Raw genomic sequence first — 20843 nt, 5'->3', positions numbered from 1 at the left:
TGAGAGATGAAATCACAGGTCTTAGTGGATCAAACAATTTGATATTGAACTTTAGAATATAGTACTTATAGTACTTTTTTAATCTCCCAATAGGTATTGTGAATAGATATTTGAATATAAAGCTTTTCTCCGGACTTTCCTTCACACTTCAGCTTAAACATCTCTAGGGAATATGCTTAACACAGATAAAGTTGTATTTAATTAACTTTATTCCCTCTTAAATATGTTGAAAATGTTGAAGAGATAAATTTCTTTATACCTAATCCATCACTATTAATTTTAGCTCGGCATATAATGCCCTCCAGCAGCGAAGGTATCCTTATTAATAAAGTGGATACCACAATTCTGAACAATCTATTCTAGAACAACTATCTGTAATTAGTTTTAAAAAAAAAGTAGATGCTCTTTTTTGATAAGTTAATGAATGTTATTTGTTGAACCTAAATTATTGAGAAACTTGCAATTTTGTTTTCTGCTTTAATGCATGATTGTTCAATAATTTATTTTGCTTTCTGTGTGCAGATAAGTTCTCATCCACCTTGTGCCAATTGCTTATTAACAGAAACATTATCAGTACCAGTTACAATGACAAACTCCTACTTTATGTTTCGGAAGCTAATAGCCTGCAAAAGGACATGAGGCAGTTCAAGTTGCAATAGATGCACTGTGCTTGCCCACTATTACATCAATATCTGTAGACAGTATACCTGGTTTTAGCCAACAGTTAGTGTACTGGGAGGAATTATTTCCCAAAGGAAGTGAAAACAAGCGTTGCAATGGCTCCACCTCCAGCCGTGATTTGAACAACCCTGGTATTGGTTGCTTTTTAGAAAAGCTCCAGTTAAAGTATGTCAAATTTTCATTGGCAGTCAATGAAAGATGGCATGAAAAGGTGATCAAGTCCAATAGAACCTTAGAATATTACAGCACTGAAGGATGTCATTCAACACTTCCAGTGTGCATCAGCTCCTTTGAATGGAAATTCAGTTAGTTTCTAAGTCCAATTCTTTTCCTGTATCCTGCAATTTCTTCTCTCCCAAACAATATTACCTGCTTGGCAACATCTACCAAGGTGCTATCAATCATTTGCACACACCTTCCTAGCAATGATTAGTGGGAATTTCCTTCAAGGGATCTAAGGTCAGCAGTTTGTCAGCTACAAAGGTGTTTCATCAATTAAAATGTCACCATGAATGACCATAAAATGACAGGGTTGACGCAATCAATAATAGCAATGGTTAGCTGTAGCTGAAACTTGGCTCCAGCTTCTTGTAGAACGTTGGACTAATATTGTGGAGGGACATAGAAGATTATATGCACTTTACTATATATAGCACCACTTCAGCAACACCATACAAAGAATGGTTTTGTGAAGGGTAGGTCGTGCCTCACAAACCTTATTGAGTTCTTTCAGAAGGTGACCAAACAGGTGGATGAGGGTAAAGCGGTTGATCTGGTGTATATGGATTTCAGTAAAGCGTTTGATAAGGTTCCCCATGGTAGGCTATTGCAGAAAATATGGAGGCATGGGATTGAGGGTGATTTAGCGGTTTGGATCAGAAATTGGCTAGCTGTAAGAAGACAGAGGGTGGTGGTTGATGGGAAATGTTCATCCTGGAGTTCAGTTACTAGTGGTGTACCTCAAGGATCTGTTTTGGGGCCACTGCTGTTTGTCATTTTTATAAATGACCTGGATGAGGGCGTAGAAGGATGGGTTAGTAAATTTGCGGATGACACCAAAGTTGGTGGAGTTGTGGATAGTGCGGAAGGATGTTGCAGGTTACAGAGGGACATAGATAAGCTGCAGAGCTGGGCTGAGAGGTGGCGAATGGAGTTTAATGTGGAAAAGTGTGAGGTGATTCACTTTGGAAGGAGTAACAGGAATACAGAGTACTGGGCTAATGGTAAGATTCTTGGTAGTGTGGATGAGCAGAAAAATCTCGGTGTCCATGTGCATAGATCACTGAAAGTTGCCACCCAGGTTGATAGCGTTGTTAAGAAGGCGTACAGTATGTTAGGTTTTATTGGTAGAGGGATTGAGTTTCGGAGCCATGAGGTCATGTTGCAGCTGTACAAAACTCTGGTGCGGCCGCACTTGGGGTATTGCGTACAGTTCTGGTCACTGCATTATAGGAAGGATGTGGAAGCATTGGAAAGGGTGCAGAGGAGATTTATCAGGATGTTGCCTGATATGGAGGGAAGGTCTTATGAGGAAAGGCTGAGGGTCTTGAGGTTGTTTTCGTTAGAGAGAAGAAGGTTAAGAGGTGACTTGATAGAGACATACAAGATGATCAGAGGATTAGATAGGGTGGACAGTGGGAGCCTTTTTCCTCGGATGGTGATGGCTAGCACGAGGGGACATAGCTTTAAATTGAGGGGTGATAGATATAGGACAGATGTCAGAGGTAGGTTCTTTACTCAGAGAGTAGTAAGGGCGTGGAATGCCCTGCCTGCAAAAATAGTAGACTCGCCAACTTTAAGGGCATTTAAATGGTCATTGGATAAACATATGGATGATAATGGAATAGTTTAGGTTAGATGGGCTTCAGATTGGTTTCACAGGTCGGCGCAACATCGAGGGCCGAAGGGCCTGTACTGCGCTGTAATGTTCTAGGTTCTATGTAATTAGGTCCTGGATTGCTTCATTGTCTAACATCAGTGAATCCTGGAGTTTCTTTTTCTTTATTGTCTCTCCATTAACAGGTTGAGATGTCATTATTGTTTTTGCAAACCGGTTATAAAATTCTCTTTATTAATATTACATGCCTGGCTACATTTACCAAGGTGTCATAAATCACATTTGCACAAAACTACCAGGTAATTGAAGGGTGGTGAGAAGTTGCTTCACAGGATCTAAAGTCAGCCTTTCTTTTAAATTCCACTCATATTCAAAATTTCACTTCCACCACTTGTGTGCACCCTTCATTAGCCCAAATCTGCACCTGGGCAGGCTAATAAGGTGGTCGAGAAGAGTTGGGTACAAACAGTGGTATAAATGTGGTTCCATTTTTCAAGAAGGGTGGTAGAGATAAAACAAGGAATTACAGACCAGTGAGTCTCAGATCAATGGTAGGAAAAAATACTAGAGAAGATTCTGAAGAAGAGAATCGGTCTCCGCTTGGAGAGGCAAAGTTTGATCAGGGATAGTTAATATGGCTTTGTCAGAGGGAAGTCATGCCTGACACATTTGATTGAATTTTGCAAGGAGGTGACCAGGTGTGTAGATGAGATTAGTGCAGTTCATGTACTTTTTTTGGATTTCAGCAAAGCTTTTGACAAGGTCCCATATGAGAGACCAATAAAGCACATGGAATCCAGGATAATTTGACAAGATGTATTCAAAATTAGCTTAGTATTAGGAGACAGAGGGTGGTTGTAGAAGGCTGTTTATGTGACTGGAGGCTGGTATCTAAGGGGATCAGTGCTGAGTTCCTTATGGTTCATGATATATACAAGTGATATACAAGAAAATGTGGGGAATAATAAGTAAGTTTGCAGGTGACACAATGAATGGCTGGGAGGTTGACAGCAAGGAACAGGTCTTTGGTTACAGAAGGATATAAACTAATTGGTCAGATGGGCAGATCAGTAGCAGATGAAATTTAACCCTGATAAATGTAAGGTGATACATTTTGGAAGAGTAACACTCAATTAATGGAAATCCAGTTAGTTTCTAAGTGCAATTAATAGCAAGACACTAGGAAGCTCAGAGGATCAGAGGGATCTGGTGTGCTTATTAACAGGTCCCTGAAGGTGGCAGAACAGGTTGATGGTGTAACTGAGAGGGCATAGAGGACACTTGCCTTTATCAGTTGAGCTGCAAAAAAAACTTTGGTTAGGCCACAGCTGGAGTACTGTGTACAGATCTCGTCACCGCACTATAGGAAGGATGTGATTAGACTGGAGGGGGTGCAGAGGAGAATCATTAGGATGTTATCTTGGATGGAGCAGTTTAGCTATAAAGAGAGGCTGGATAAATTCATGTCGTTTTCTTCAGAGCAGAGAAGGCTAAGAAGAGATCTAAGTGAAGTGTATAGGATTATGGGGACATGGACATGGTGGATAGAAAGCAGCTGTTCATTTTTTGAAGGGTCAGTAACAGTAGCATAATTTTAAGGTGAAAGGCAGAAGGTTTAGAGGGTGGTGGAAATCTGGAATGCACTGACTGCAAGGTTAGTTGAGGCGACAACCTCACAATCTCTTAAAAAGTACTTGGACGAGTACTTGAAATGACATAACATTCAAGGTTATGGGTCAAATGCTGGAAAGTGGGGCCAGTGTAGATTTAGAATAGTTTTTGCAGGTGCAGACTCAATGGGCTGAAGGGCCTCTTCTGTACTGTATGATTCCATGAAACAACACATTCAAGTTGGTCTAAAACCCACTGATTGCCAATAGAGGAAAGTCTAGCCTTGACAGGTCAGGAGTAAAGGAGGTAAATGACAATAATCTTTAAACTTAAGCGTGGAAACAGCAATTTTTGTGCTGAGTTTTCCTTTTCTTACCAGCTGTGGCATTGAAGGTAATATTCATGGCAAGTACTCCAGCTTTTTCACCTCTGTCTCTACCACCCCACAGGTTTTCAGAATCAAAAACACTTTAGGAAAGAAATAGGCCTTCTGACCCATTAGGCTTGAGTTGGTACTAGTTCTTCAACTGAAGATATCCAATCTCATCTAATTTCTTTGCACTTTTCCTTGTATCATTCATTTTGTTATTCATTCTGCTCAAATATTATCCTGTTCCCATTTAGACTGCACTCACCCTTCATTACCCACTAATTCACTACCTGTGGATACACACATTTGTAAGGTTGGTCCCAGACCCACATTATTGTCTCTTTCGGTCTGATCGTGCGGTTCATAGGAGAGTGACAGGTTAATGATATTTGCGTTTTCTAATCCTTGTGGGAAGTCTGTGCCACTATCCCCATGGACAGACAGGATCTGGTATATATTATGTTCTTTTGCCTCAATGAAACTCAAATGTAACCATATTTATAAGTGTGGGGTAGTGGGGAAGGTACATCTCTGCACTATGTTAAGGGGTCACAGTCTTCCAGATATTGGACATTGTTATAACAAAGTGATTCAGGCATGGCGGTGGGAACTGGTTCTTTTGATGTGGAATCAGGAAACAAACTCCTGCTTTTTTTGGCTCCACATTCCAATAAGTTACTTATCTATTTTATCAGAACTAACAGGGAATCCTTGGATTCAGTTTCCATGAGTTCTGGCACTGGTTGCCCCAAGGCAAACCAATCTTGGAGAGCTGCTTCAAACAGTCTTTCAGCCCCCCAATTGCAAATACATAGAATATAGCACTTATTTAGATGTGGTTAACTGACCTCCATTTTGTGTTTTTATCTTAATATGCTAGACAGTGCACATCCAGCATGCAACACGTACATGCCTTTTACCTAACAAATTGTGGGTCATTTATTCTATTAACCCAATGTGTGAAAAAATTATAATGCTGCGATAATTCTGAGACAATGTCCTTTGATGTTAAATTGCCAACTATTGAAACAATCATACACTCTTAATTGAAAGAGTATGACCCTGTTACCTTCTCTGTTCTAGCTGATTCTGACAATATCCTTTCCTCACAGCTTTTCCCACAGCCCCAGTGTCCTACCCTAATAGGTACCAAAAATCTACACAACTCTGGTCTATTCAATTTCTTATCCAACTTCATTGTTACTTCCTTACTTTTATATTCAATACTCTTCTAGGTAAAGATGTAAAATTTAATTGAACATTTTCTGGTCTATTCTACCTCTCTGTCAGCTTTACGATACTCAAAACTCTGCTGCCTGCATCCTAATTGATACCAAGGCCTATTCACTCACTGTTATTGTTGTTTGCTCTTTATTCTTAATACAACTGGTTGTGGGATGGACGTTTACAGTAATTGACTCATATTAGAGGTCACATGACGACAATACTACCGTAAGTATTGATTATCGTTTACATTGAGTTAGTTAAGTGATCAACTATGCACACAACTGTTCTCATGTATTAGCAGTCCAGTATTTTCATCAGTCTCTGCACATACATTGCACACATAGGCTGAATCTTGGGCTTTTTTGGCTTAGAGTGAAGTTACATTAATTTTTGTGGAGGGTTTTTTTGGTGCAGGTTTTCTCACTGTATCTTCACAGACTCACCCTATTATCTATTCACCTATCATGCCCCTTTATGACACTCACACTTGATTCTAGCCCCATCTCAGTACACACCATTCCCAGAATAACTCACCACTCACTGGATATCCCGGAATTGACTGGCACTCCATGCGCAGGTACCATCCATTGTGCATTCAGATAAGCGGTGTCAGTTTGTAGCTGCCCTGCACAGTTCCTGGCTTTTGCCCCAGACATGGCAGACAGGGGGAAATTGGTGCACTGCTTTGCAGGCAGGGTCCTGGAGGTGCGCTAGAAGAGTGGTACAGACACAGACTTTCTCTTTCTCTCAGACCAACAGTGAAGGCCAGGACCCCAGACCCGAGACGAGGTTCCCACCTGGGTCACTGCAGTGTCAGCTGTGTGGAAGAATGGCCATAATTGTAGGAAGAAGGTCAATAACCTTCTGCACTTTGCCAGTGCAATTACCACCATGTACCCTCTGATATCTCATCTGTACTGACCTCCCACCAAGGCTCATGCTCTACCTTCTCACTATTGCCCGCAACATCTCCCCTCACTTGTTGTCACTCACTCCAATCTCCAACACTACTAACTCTGCATACCCTCTGTGCTCCCTCATCAATCACTTGGGACGCCTCCTGCTCTCAACAATAACAACTCTGCCACCCACTTTCATCTCCCTCAACACCTGTCTGTCTCTCTCTCTCTCTCATTCCAGGAAGGAAACAGAATTTAATAGGGAAAAAAAGAGTCAAGAGGCATGGTGTGCTGTCTGAACCTATTTGTGGGGAGCATTCTGACTGACCATATCCAAGCTCCTGCACTCATATAGGAGGTTTGCCTTGGCTTTTGTGCCAGGACCCTCCAAGTGAGAGCTTTCCACCGCTACTTGACTGAGACCTGCTGACAACAATGAAAATCATCCTTCCTTTGTGAACAAAGTCAGAAATTGCTGGAAAAACACAGCAGCTGTGGAGCGAAAGAAAGTTAATGTTTCAGGTCCAGTGACATTGCTTCAGAACACCTATGTTCTGATTGTAGAACTTCCACAAATATAGCCTAACCTGCCGAGTTTTTCCAGCAATTTCTGATTTTGTTTCTGATTGCCAGCGTCCACAATTTTTTTGTATGTTTAGTCCTTCTGTGCTAAATGGCAAGGCAAAGACAAAAAACTTGGGTGAATGTGGCCAATGCCCACGCAGACAGCCATGATCATGTTGTTGCCTGGTGTCCAACATACAGGTCTTTTAGAACAAATGGCAAGCTGAAGTTGCCAGGTACTCACTTTGATTTTCATAGCGAGACTGTCAACATCTTATTGGCATGTTTGGTAAAATAGAAAGCTGAATTTTAATAAGGCAATTTGGGTTGTAAACAAAACATTTAACAAACAGTAATCCCTAATTGGTAATTTGTTGCTGCTGATGAGAAACTTGCTATGCTGTGTGTCAAAAGCATAAAAGATGACAGGTGATGTCTCCCGATGTAGAGACGTGCCTATTGAATTTTTCAAGTGATTCTGACATAAACCTTACCAGGGTCCAAGTTGCTCAGACTCCTGTAAGATTCTGCCCATCGTCTCTTAATGGTATGTGAGTATTTTGTTATTGGCTGCTCTTTCCAACTGGAAGTATGGTTCCCATGTCACTTTTTGTTCCTGCCATAACTGTTGTTACTCCATTTCCATTGTTGGTTGCTGTGCACTGCCAGGGTGAAGGTTGCTCTGTGGTCTTTGCTTACTTAGTTTACTCATTATAAGCATGGCATTGGCTGATGTGATCCTTGATGTCATTGCTTATGTCTGTCTGTCCAGTACAGCACTTTTCTTATTATCCTCAGACATGACTCAATTCATTGGTGGCTTGTATTTAGTATTGCATCTCTCTGCTTCTCAGGGATAATGACTCTATTTCTTCTGTAGATAACGCCATCATGTGCTGTCAATTCCTCTCTGCGTGCCCATAACAAACTTGTATCTGTAGGATTGACCTTGATACTTCTAAGCGATCCTTTCGTCACTATTTCTTTCAACACTTGGAGAATTGTGTCTAGTTGGGTAATTCACTTCAGTTGAGCAAGGTGTTTGTTAAATTCAGTATCTTTACTGAGTTGATGGATTCCACAGCTGCTTTTGTTGTAGACTCCTCTATTTCTTCATAGGGAGTGCTGCTATCAACAGCATGTCAATGACGCATATCTGTTTCCTTTGCTTCCATGTCATGTCCAGATGATATCTCTCTAATTGCAGAAACACTTTTTGCAGATGCTTTGAAGCAGATAGTAATGGCGTGAGAATTTTTAAAAAGTGTTTTAAGGTCTGACTCGACTGTTAGTTTGTCTCTTTGAACGGGTATTGATGAAAATGTTCAAAAGCAGATTCCTTGCCCAGAACCTAGGCTGACTGATTGGCTTGGCACCTTATGAGATGTGGAATTCTTTAGAGATGGTTGCAGCCTAGAAGCAGGTAGGAAACTTGCTGCTGGGTTAACGGGAATAATGGGGTGTTTGGGTGGTGGTTGAGTGGAAGTGGGGGAATGGATGTGCTGGTTACAGATTTTGATTTTTGGGAATAATGGTCTGATGATCCTGGGATCACTGGGAAAGTGGACCGGTCACTGACCTGCAGGTGTCTAATCCCAGTGGGATACTTTGGATTGGGAAGCAGAGATAATGGTAAGCAAGAAAGCAGGTAAGTTTAGTGAGTGAAGCACTCCTTCAGCATTGAAAAGATACTTTTGTCTACAGTTACATGTTATACCACAATTGGGCAGTACTTGCTGAACAATGCTAAGAGTGTGCTAATTGCTAGCAAGCAATTTAAAAGAATCAGTTGAGCCTGTAATGTGATACAATTATATTTGTCAGAAGTGATAATACATTCAAAAGCAGAGACCCATTCACTGCAAATAAAACCAACATGTACAAGCCTTGTGCCTTTTTTGATTTACCTGGGAACTTGGGGAACCTAAAGTTCCCTGTTGCTTTCTCCATAGCAAAATCTTGGCCAATCAGAACCGACCTGCCAACCAATCAGCATCCTTCTGTCCTGTAGTATATATTGTGATTGTTTGAAAATTGGCATTCTTGCATTTGTGTTGATAAGTGCAAGATAAAAAGATTTGGCAACATGCCTCTCTGTTCAGCAATATTCAAATTCCGTATTAGCGGGCAATAATTTGCACTTACCTGCTCTTTGACACTGCATTAATTTTTCACACACTCCATCACCATTTTCTAACAGAGTTTTCGTTGTCTGGATCATCTGGGGAAAGGAAGAATAAAAAACAAAGTAGCTTAATATATTGTTATTTTTCTTTACCATAAAGCAACATTAGGGCTGATTTTAAATTATTGTTGCTTGGCAGAATCAGTAATTTTCTTTCCTTTTGTTAGCTGGGTCACAAAGATCGATGGCTACAACTTCTGGAGTCTGCATTGAACATATAATTGACCATGACTTTAGATTGGAGACAACGTAAAGCCAAATTAGCAAGTACAAAACCTCCAACACTAAATTTCTTTATTTTTACGTTTCAAAAATAAATTATGAAGGAGAAGAGTAAATTATAAAGAACATCAAACTCCCAGTTATTAACTGAAAACAGTACATCAGAAGATTTCACATTTAAAAAAGTTGTACCATATAAGAACTAAACAAAGCAAGCATGAACGCATTACATTTCATGGAAAGTTGCTCTTTAAGTAAGTCTGACCTACACTAAACAGAATTTTGTGTGTCTATTCACTTCTCCTAGGACACACCAAGGTGTGTCACAGCACTCAGCAATACACTGATTCTCCTCAATATTCTTCTCATTCTCCAAGTGGTATGATATTTATCAGGGTCTGGCTTGGCAACCTTCTAGCTCCCCTAACAGTTGAAGGCACCCTGCTTAAGCATGGGCCTAATGGCTTTCTTGTTCGGTGTCTCTACAATCTCTGAAGTCATTTGCTTCCAGTCTACAGATCCTGACAAACTCACTCAGCTTCTCAAAGCTGCTCCCAGGCTTCAACTGCCTGTTAGAAATCATTTGGATAAAACCCAAAAATGTCCTTGCAATCCATCCTCATGAAAATGTGGCATACCTAGGTAGTGTCAATCAATCATCTGCAACTTTCAATTCTTGAAAATTATATGAATAATTTAAACCCCTTATGATGATAACTATAGACATTTAATTTCCACAAGAAACATAGAAAGAGGACACTTATGTATAATGGTTTCTAACTTCAAACTGATTTTTAAAATAAATACAGGCCACCTTTTGAATGACAATTGCATTACGTCTGTACAACCATCCTCTGAAACAAGACATTCCTATTTTTAAATTTAAACCTTAAATTCCCAAAATAAAAATGGCATTCCTAAAATATGAATCAGGAAATTAAACATTTTCACAGCACACATTTATAGAATTCTTAACTTTGGGAAATTGTTAGAGTGGTGTTCAAAATTGGTAAGAATCACAAAGTAAGGTTGACCAGTTAAGACATTTTAGCCCATATTTGGGATGTTAATTCCTTCTTAAATCAAGCTATTACCCCAAAGTGCTAGATAATAGAACATAGGAATTGAGAGCTTGATCTCTTTGAGTCTGTCCTGCTATTTATTGAGATTGTGGCTGACCTGATTATGATCTCAACTCCACCTTCTTGGCTACTGTTCACAACATCTGACTTCCTGGTTACTCAAGAATCTATCTGCTTCAGTTTTAAAAATATTCAATAACCTTGCCTCCCTCGCTCTTTGGGGAAGAAAGCTCAAAAGACACATAACCTTCAGAGAGAAAAATCCTCTTCATCTCCATCTTAAATGAGAAATCCTTCACTTTTAAACTGTGTCGCTTAGTTCTAGGCTTTCCCAAAAGGGAAAACATCCTTTCAGCAGATACCCTGTTAAGTCCCTTCAGGATTTGGCATGTTTCAATACTCCGCATCACCCAGCCTATATAATGCCTTCTCACAAGGGACCACTCAAATAAACCTTCTCTGATTTGGTTCTGATACACTCACATCCTTTCTTAAATAAGGAAACAAAACTGTATACAAGTACTCCAGATGTGGCCTGATCAGTACTCTGTACAATGGTAGTAAAAAATGCCTACTTTAATATTCCATTTCCTTTGCAGTAAATGATAACATTTCATTTGCCTTCCTAATCACTTGCGGTATCTGCAAAGCAATCTGAGACATCTTTACCAGGATGCCCTGATACAGGATACCAGAATCTCACAGTTCTTCAACTCCTTTCCATTTAAATAATATGCCGCTTTTCTGTTCTTCCTGCCAAAGTGAATTTGTTCACATTTTTTCACAGATTACTTCATTTGCCAAATTTCTATCCACGCACTTAACCTATCTATATTCCTTTGCAGGCTCCTTATGTCCTCTTCACAATTTACCTTCCTACTTATCTTTGTTTAGCAACAATACAGTTGGTCTCTTTTTCCCAGTCCTTGTTATAAATTATAAATACTTGAGGTCTTAGCACTGATCCCTGTGGTACTTCACTTGTCACATCTTGCCAACCTGAAAATTATACATTTGTTTCAGAGATAGTAGAAACTGCAGATGCTGGAGAATCTGAGATAAGAAGGTGTAGAGCTGGATGAACACAGCAGGCCAAGCAGCATCAGAGGAGCAGGAAAGCTGATGTTTCAGGCCTAGGCCCTTCTTCAGAAATGATACATTTGTGCCAATTTCTGTTAGCTAACCAATCTCTATCCATGCTAAAATGTTACTAAAACCATGAGCTCTTGTTTTAATCTCTGATGTGGCACCTTGTCAGCCCTGAAAGCTCTTGTCATAGATAGCCATACTAAAAAACAACTAATCAACTCCCACTGTCTGTCTCATATCTGAAGAACAATGAGATATTAAAGCAGCAACTACAGAACTGTCTCCCAACAAGAAGGCAGCACCTTCAATGAGGTGGGTAAGATTTGGGAGAGAGTTAGAAAAAAGAAAATAGCTACTCATATATTAGGAATAATGCCATAAATCACTATCTAATCTACTAACACAGTTTTTGGGTGCTTATTTGTACAATCTGGTAACTTGTATTACGCATTTTAATGGAACAGTCAAACATTACAGGAGTGCTAAAACAAAGCATAAAACTACAAGACATTGATTCAAATGTATATTGCTTAAACTTGAGCACTGTTAAAGATGCATAATATAAAGTTTGGTTATTTTATGAAATACTATGGTTTGTTTCTTGTTGACAAAACATTCACCTTTAAGACTTTCAATTTTGTTCAGTGCAGTTAGGAGATTTGGGGAACAGCATGCTTAAGAATTTTGGAAAGAAAGGGACTGAAGATGAGATGGAATTCTGCTGGAATGGTGGGGATAAGCAATGGATGCTTAAGAGGGGTTATGATCATAGATTCAAAGAGAAGACAATATCTGAAAAGAGGAAACTGTTTACAACATTATGTATCATGTAACTTGGAGGATAAAAGCAGAAGCTGGACAATCAGCAGTTTATGGGAATGAGATCAAAGGAACGGGAGATGGTTTTCGTTGACAAGATGAATAAAGACAAGATATCAGGGAAGATAGGAAAGAAACTAGAGAAAGATTTAATTTAGGGCTAGGTCAGAGAGAAGCTTTAAAAGAAGTTTGGGTAGATGGGATAGTGGAAGGGAATGATGTGGTGAGGTAGATGAGTGAATTGTCTCAATGTCACTGAAAAGAAATCCAGTGATTTGGGTGTCATCTGTAAGGCTAATTGTCCCTGCGATGATGTTTGTGAACTGCCTTTCTGAATATGACAAAGTAGCTTGCTATTAAGAATCAACTACATTTCTGTGTGTCTGTAGCAACATGCAAGCCAGATCAGGTAAGGATGGCAGATGTTCTTCTCTAAATGAAAAGGAGAACCAGGTTTTATTTTACGTCACAGTACTGCTAATATTACCTTTATTATTCCAGATTTAATTAGTTGAATTTCATTTTCCCAGTTGCTGTGCTGGGATTTGAACTTATATCTCCAGATCCTTAGTCCAGGCATCTAACCCTCTGTAGTAGTCACAAATTCTCCCACACCTCTATGGAAATAACATTCCAGAGACAGAAAGCAAACTGGTTCTGTGGTTTTGGATCCATTTTTAAGTAAAGATTTATCCCTTTCTGGCACAACACCACAACTGATTTTCCAACGGGAAATGTTCTGGAAGAGGAAGGGCAAGACAACTGAGAGGATTCTAGCCAAGTCAGGTTACACGCTCACCTTCCAGCACCTGCATGTGCAGACAGAAATGACCAGACCCTGCTCTGAAAGAGGAGTATTAGATGAAGATGCCCCAACTTTGAAGATAGATACCCAAACCTGAGATTACCTGACTGAACTGTGTTACATATTTATTCTTCAGGAGCAATTACAGCATGTTTGTGCCGCACGAAAATATGATGCCAAGATAATAATCAAGCAACAAAGCCTCACGAGCTGCAACTGCAAAAAGACCTTCCCAGTCATATGCACATGTCCCAGCTACCTGACATTGTCTGTGGCAACTGTTTTTGCAGGGTTATCATCAGCTGGAAAACAAATTCCAAGTTATTATAATGTCAGCAGCTGCTAACATATACGATAGAACTAGCATGGCCAGTAACAAGCAGTTAGCTGTAGTTTCAAACCTAAAGAGGGAACTTATTTTCTCTGTGAACGTTTTTAATCGTCTACCGCAAGTAGCCTTGGAGAAAAGCTGCCAATGGACTGTAATGCCATTTGAAGCTTTCTGAAGGCTTTCAGGATTTTTGTCACCTTGTTATGGGCATTCCATTTTTTCTGATCATTTTAAATTTAATGTGTAAAACACTTTTTGTTTCATCACATGTGTTCATTACATCTGGTCAGCCGTGCACCTGGAGCTGTTAATAATTGTGTAAGTCAGTTAATCCATGAAGCTTGTCAGCTCTGAATCAGTTGTAAGGCTTTAACATTTAGAGGTTGGAGATTGTGAATTCGAGCTCCACTTTAGAGACTGGAGTGCAGAGTCTTGGTTGACATTCTGTTCCAGGTTTCAGGGAAGACTTCACTGCTGGAGATACCTTAAATGGGATAAGCCATTAAGCAGCAGATCTGTCTATCTCCTCAGATGGGCGTAAAAGAAAAACAACAGAGAAATTCTAACTTCAACCAGCATCACTAAAATAAATTAGTGATCATAACATTATTTCACAACTTGCTGCGCATAAATAGGCAACTTTCTTTTCCTGCTTTACAACAGTGCATTTCAAAAGTACTTCACTGGCTAAAAAATTACACAAGAAACTAGAGGCAGTGAAAGGTGCTTTACAGAAGCAAGTCTTGCCTTCATTTGAGTGATGTTAGCAATTTGGCGTTTATACAGGATTACTTTTCTACAAAACTCTCTGCATAAACAACAGTGACCTATGCAACCAAAATTCAAAGTTCAAGAACAGAACATATGCTAGTTCTGAACAAGGGTCATTGGACCCGAAACGTTAACTCTGCTTTGTCTCTACAGATGCTGCCAGACCTGCTGAGTTTTTCCAGCAATTTCTGTTTATGTTTCGGATTTCTAGCATTTGCAGTTCTTTGTGTTTCTTCTTGTTAATTTTTAAATATTTTCTAAAGCTAAAAAGACAAGACTAAATTTTAATAATTGTTTCTATTGAGAAACAGAGAATGATAAATTATTTACTGCTGGTGTAGTCACTTGCTCTTATGCCAATATTTTCCTTCTAGTTGTTCTAACAAGCCTGTCAATGTTTCTACAAACAGTAGATTTACAGAAGTGTTAAATTAATTCACTGAAGGAAACACTGGGGTCATTTACCAGAGGATAGGATCGGACATTAATGACTACTAACATTACAAATGTTCGTACAATATTTCAATATTACAATATTTCTTATTGAACCAATTAGTTTGGCCCCACAGCATCTCAACTAAATGCTGCGGAACCAGGCCTGATCGGCCAGATCAGAAATTAACCATCCTGGTCTGTAAGAGATATCTTTACTGAGCCACTCCAAGAGTATCTGATAATGTGAATATTTTTTCACGCTAATTGTACAGGAAACTTCCTTTCCTTATTAATCACGTGGATTAATTTCAAAATATTATACATATAATAGTAAACCGTAAACAGTTTGCAAATAATTTTATTTGGAAAATAACATCATTTTAGATTTTTTCTTTATTCATTCACGGGATGAAGGCACTGCTGGCTAGGCAGCATTTACTGTCCATCCCTAATTGCCCAGAGGGTACTATTGATGGTGCAGTGCTAGACCTAATCTCAGAGAATGAAACCAATCAAGTCACTGATTTATCAGTGGGCGAGGATTTTGGGGACAGTGGCCATAACTGTTCATTTCAAAGTTATTATGGAGAGGGATAAGGAGCCGTGGAGAAGGTACATGTCTAAATTGGGGGAAGGCGGGTTTCAGTACCATTGGATAAGATCCGGCAAACATAAACTGGGAGCAGCTACTTGCAGGTATGCCTACATTTGGAAAATGGTACTCTTTTAAAACTAGTAGAGTCAAAATTCAGGGCCAGTGTGTTCAACTAAGAGTGAAGGGCAAGGTCAACAAATGCAAAGAACTCTGGACGTCAAGGAATATCGTGAATTTCACAAAGAAAAAGAAGGAAGCATATGTCAGGTACAGTGCATTAAAAACAGGGAAGGCCCTTTAAAAGTACAGAGTGTTAGAGATTGCTTAAAAAGGAAATTAGGAGGGCAAAGAGGGGCCCTCTTTGGCAGAAAGGATCAAGGAAAACCCCAAGGTTTTTATAAGTACATTAAGAGTAAGAGGATTACCTTCGAAAGAGTAGGACCTATTAGAGACCAAAGGGGCAACCTGTGCGCGGATCGAGTGAATGTGGGTGAGATTTCTAAATGAATACTTCTCAGCTGTATTTACATAGGAGAAAGACATTGTGGCTGGGGATTTTAGTTGGCATGGTGAAGCTCTAGAACATGTTAAGATTAATAAAGAGGAGGTATTCGATGTTTTAGCAGGCATACAGATGCATAAATCCCCAGAGCCTGATACGATGTATCCCATGCAGCAGTGGGAGGCAAGGGAGGAGATTGTTGGGGCCTGATGGATATGTTTAATACTTCGCTGCCACAAGAGAAGTGCCAGATGACTGGAGGATAACTAATGTGGTTTCTTTGTTCAAGAAGGACAGCAGGAATAGACCAGTAATTACAGACCAGTTAGTCTTACATCAGTGGTATAAAAATTATTGGAAGAAGTTCTGAGAACAGGATTAATCAGTACTTGGAAAGGCAGGGATTGATCAGAGATAATCAACACTGATTTGGTAAAGACAGATTCTGTCTGACACATTTAATTAATCTTTTTGAAAAGGTGACGAAATACATTGATGATGGTAGTCTAGTTGATGTGGTTTACATGGAACCTACTTCAATAAAGTCTTTGATAAAGTCCCACATGGAAAGTCAGTCCAAAAGGCTAGAGCCAATGGGATCCAAGGCAATTTGGCAAACTGATTCCAAAATTGGCTTGCAAATAGGAGACAAAAGATGATGGCGGAGGGTTGTTTTTGTAATTGGAAGCTTGTGACCAATGGTGTACTACAGGGATTGGTGCTGGGACCCTTGCTGTTTGTTATGTACATTAATAACTTGGATGTGAATGTAAAAGGTAATTAGGTAATTAGTAATTTTGCAGATGAAATGAAAATTGGTAGTTTTGTTGATAGTGAGGAGGATGATCTCGGGCTGCAGTCTGGTATTGAACTTCTGGTAAATTGGCAAGGAAATGGCAGATAAAATTTAATTCTGATAGACGTGAGGTGATGCATTTTGGGAGGTCTAACAAGTGAAGTATATGCACAACAAACAGTAGGTCCCAAGGGAGTACTGAGGAACAAAGAGATCAAAGTCCATAGATCTCTGAAGGTGTCAGCAAAGGTAGATGGGATGGTGAAGAAGGATACTTGCTTCATTAGCTGGGGCAGAGAACATAGAAAGTAAGGAAGTCTTCTTACAACTTTGTAAAACATTGGTTAGGCCAGGGATGGAATCCTGTGTGCTGTTCTGGTCACCACACTATCAGAATGATGCAATTGCACTGGAGATGAGATGAGATTCACCAGGATGTTGCCTGGGATGAAAAGTCTCAGTTATGAGGTGAGACAAGAGAGGCTGGCTTTGTTTTCCTTGGAGCAGAGGAGGCTAATGAGGATCTGAGTGAGCCATATAAAATTATGACAGGCATAGGCAGAGTAAATTGTGAGAATCTTTTCGTCATGGCAGACGTGTCTTAAGACCAGAGGGCATAAGTTTCAGATGAGTAGCAAGTGGTTTAGAGGAGATGAGATTTTTTTTTCACCCAGAGAGTGGTAGAAATATGGAATGTGCTGCCTGAGAGGGTGGTAGAGGCCGGTACTCATGCAACATTTAAGAAGCTTCTGGATGAGCATTTAAAATGCCAGGTCACAGTAGGCTATGGACCAAATGCAGGTAAATGGGAGTGGTGTAGTTTGGTAACAAAAACAAAGTTGCTGGAAAAGCTCAGCATCTGTGAAGGTAAAAAAAAAGTTAATGTTTTGGGTCCGGTGACTCTTCCTCAGAACCTTCCTCAGTGCTGAGGAAGGGTCACCGGACCCAAAACGTTAACTTTTGAAGTGGAACTTCTGTTCTGGTCTTAATAGAATTGAAGACTGTACTTGGATGGCTAACTCCTGAGTTTTTCCCTGAGAATCCCTTTACGAAAATTGTTGGGGGTAATAGTGACCTTGTAAAACTAGTAATGTAGCATGATTAATTGACATCTCAGGTCAACGAACAAGTTCATCGTGGTCATTTTTGGCTCCTGTCCAGGTCATGCATTTTTGAAGGAAGTGGGGTTGGAGATAATCTTCTCGTTTTCCCTAGTTGCCGGTAAAGTGCCAAAGGATTAAAGCATGGCAAATGTGACAGCCATATTCAAGAAAGTCTGCAATATGTCAAAAAATAGACAGAACAGTAAAGGAGTAGGGGTAGCCATGATTGTAAAGTATGACATTGGGCTTTAGTGAGATAACATCTGGCCAGAGAAAATTATGAAGTAGAATCAGTATGGGAGGAACTGAAATTAACAAATTTATCCCCCAGGAGGAGTGAAAAGATCCTCATTTCATATCTAATTTGCACCACCATGATAACTTCACACATTGGAGATCAAATTATCGCCTACAATTATGAAGTGTGAAAAATGAAAACCTCCAGCAGATGGCATCTAAATAGTTATTTGGTAATACAGAACTTGAGTATTGTTAAAAAAAATAAACATTTTGTCAAAGCTTTCCACTTTGCACTCAGCAGGACAATTTGCAAGTTTTCTAATTTAATGGAAAATATTTATGTTGTATGAGAGGAGTGCTGATTTGTCAGCAGGTAGACTCTGATTGGTTTAAGCATTGCCATTGAGAATGCATCAGGTATTCATGATGGACAGTTAACTTTTTAAAACAATTTTAAACGAGGAAGGTTTATTTGGTCAAGTCATTGCGCCACGATATGAAATCAAATGGCTACCACCAATTCTGTTTCGTTCAAACATGCACAATATTTGTACATGTTCTCTCTGTCTGCAAGGAATATAGCTCTGTGTCTTAATAGATCTAGCTTCCAGTACATACAGGTTCACCACACTGCAATCCTGACTGACAATCCAAAATTGGTTGTCTATAATTCTTCACACAGTCTGGGTTATCAAGCAAATGCTGTCTACTTGCGATATTATATCCTTTGTTGTGCATTATGTTGCAAGCTTTGCAAGTGCAGGCTGGTTGCGTATGGTTAATACTTTGCTTGTTGTGAACAGTAGAAGGGATATATTGTTTGATGCAATTCACTAATCTTTGGCCAATGTTATTTGAACCAACATGTAAGATTTTCCTTACATATTTTAATCAGTCCCATCCTGCACTCAAATCCACCTTTGAAATTGGAAGTCAATTGAGCTTCCTTTGCTCGAAGTCCTAGCTGAGAAATCGGCCAGGGGGTTTCTTTACTACTGTCCACATCTGTGCAGTTTTGGTCACTATATTGAAAGGTGATACTTCCACTGGACACAGTATGCTGAATGTTCACAAAATTGATACCAGGGATGAGGACATTGTCCTATGATTGGGGTTTGAGTAAAATGGGCCTGCGTTCTCTAGCAGTTAGAAGAATGAGAGGCAATCTCATTGAAACTGCAGTAAAGAATTCAACAGATTCACAACCCTTTGAGTGAAGTAAATTTTCCTCATCTCAGCTCTGATTAATCTGCCCTTTATCCTAAGACTGTGTCACTGTGTTTTAGATTGCCTGACTAGTGTTTACCCTATCAAGCCCCCTCAGAATTTTGTACGTTCCAATGAGGTTGCCTTTCGTTCTTCTAAGATTCTGAAGGGGCTTGATAGGGTAGACACATTCAGGGTATCTAAAACATAGAAACAGCCTTAGAATACAGCGCCAATTAATTAGGGCTGAGATGAGGAAAATTCACGTTACTTTAAGTGTTGTGAATCTGCAGAATTCCTTACTCCAGAGGGCTGTGAATGCTCCATTCTTGAATGCATCTTATTCTGGGATAGGTAGATCAAAAATCTATCAGAGAATCAGGGATATGGGGAACAGACAGGAAGATGGAGTTGAAGCTCAAGAATAAGCCATGGTCATATTAAATGGTGGAAGAGACTTGAAGGGCTGAATATTCTATTCCTGCTCCTTTTGTCATTTTGTCACTACACATGTTGAACATTATGGGAGATAGAATAGTATATTAGTATTCTGATGATTAGCATGCACTTCCTAAAAGCATTATATTTACACACTGTGAGTCTCTTTTTCTGTCATACCTTGATGACAACATGAGTTTCACTATAAAAGAATTCATAATGAGCAAATTCAGAGGATATATACTTGAAGCAGAAATATTGTAAGAGCAGGAAAATGGAACTAATCTTTCAAAAACCCAGCATTGGGTATAACGGGTCATTTTATTTTAAAATCCACTTGTTATTCTATGATTCGCTAGTAACTACAAACTTTGTCTTTTTTCTATAAGTAACAGGTTTTGAGACAAATTCATTAGAGTGCAGCCCCAGGGATCTTACCAAGGCAAGGTAAGCTGGAACTTCCTGGAAATGATGTAGATCTAGCACAATCCTATCTCTAGTATTTTCCCAAGGGTCCTAATTGTCTCTTGCCAGTTACAGTAGACTGGATTTTACATCCCCCCACTTACAAGCTGGGGACTCTATAAATCCAGCTCCTACCCCCATTTGTAACCCTCAGGTTAAATGAGACTGCAGCCCTATGTCCTCTGGGACTATTGTGACTGTGATTATATCAGCAGAGGTGGTAGTGTAGATGACCCATCCACCAGTGGGAGATTGAGACCCTCACTCACATTAATAGCTACGTCAAATACCCAGCCTGGCAGGTTTTCCTGTTCACGTAGTAGTGGTGATGATGGGATAGTGTTACCTTAACAGGCCCTCCATGACCATCAGACAGCTTCCCCAAGGTGTCAAACCTTGCCGGGTTTTACTCCCTCTATGGCCTTTCAAGCACAAGCTCTTTGACCTGAAATAACTCCAGCGGGGCTGGTACCTCATCACCAAGTCACCCTTTATTTAGACATGGACAGTCCTTGACACTGGTCCGACTTCCTTACAGCCAGCACTCAGAATGAATAGAATCTCTGACAC

At 39.8% G+C, this 20843-nt stretch overlaps 1 long non-coding RNA gene across 1 annotated transcript in view; it reads right to left on the bottom strand.

Annotated features, from left to right (window-relative positions):
* LOC125486784 overlaps positions 1–10315 on the bottom strand; it is a 34262-nt gene extending 23947 nt beyond the window's left edge. Inside the window, exon 1 of the long non-coding RNA XR_007265397.1 lies at positions 9335–10315. This is a non-coding gene — a long non-coding RNA (uncharacterized LOC125486784). The remainder of the gene's footprint in view (positions 1–9334) is intronic.
* Between the last annotated feature and the right edge of the window lie 10528 nt (positions 10316–20843).

This window comes from Rhincodon typus, chromosome 2 (assembly GCF_021869965.1).
Source record: "Rhincodon typus isolate 14 chromosome 2, sRhiTyp1.1, whole genome shotgun sequence".
Taxonomy (NCBI): domain Eukaryota; kingdom Metazoa; phylum Chordata; class Chondrichthyes; order Orectolobiformes; family Rhincodontidae; genus Rhincodon; species Rhincodon typus.
The sequence above is the reverse complement of the archived record's forward strand: the minus strand, read 5'-3'. Positions and strand labels throughout refer to the sequence as shown.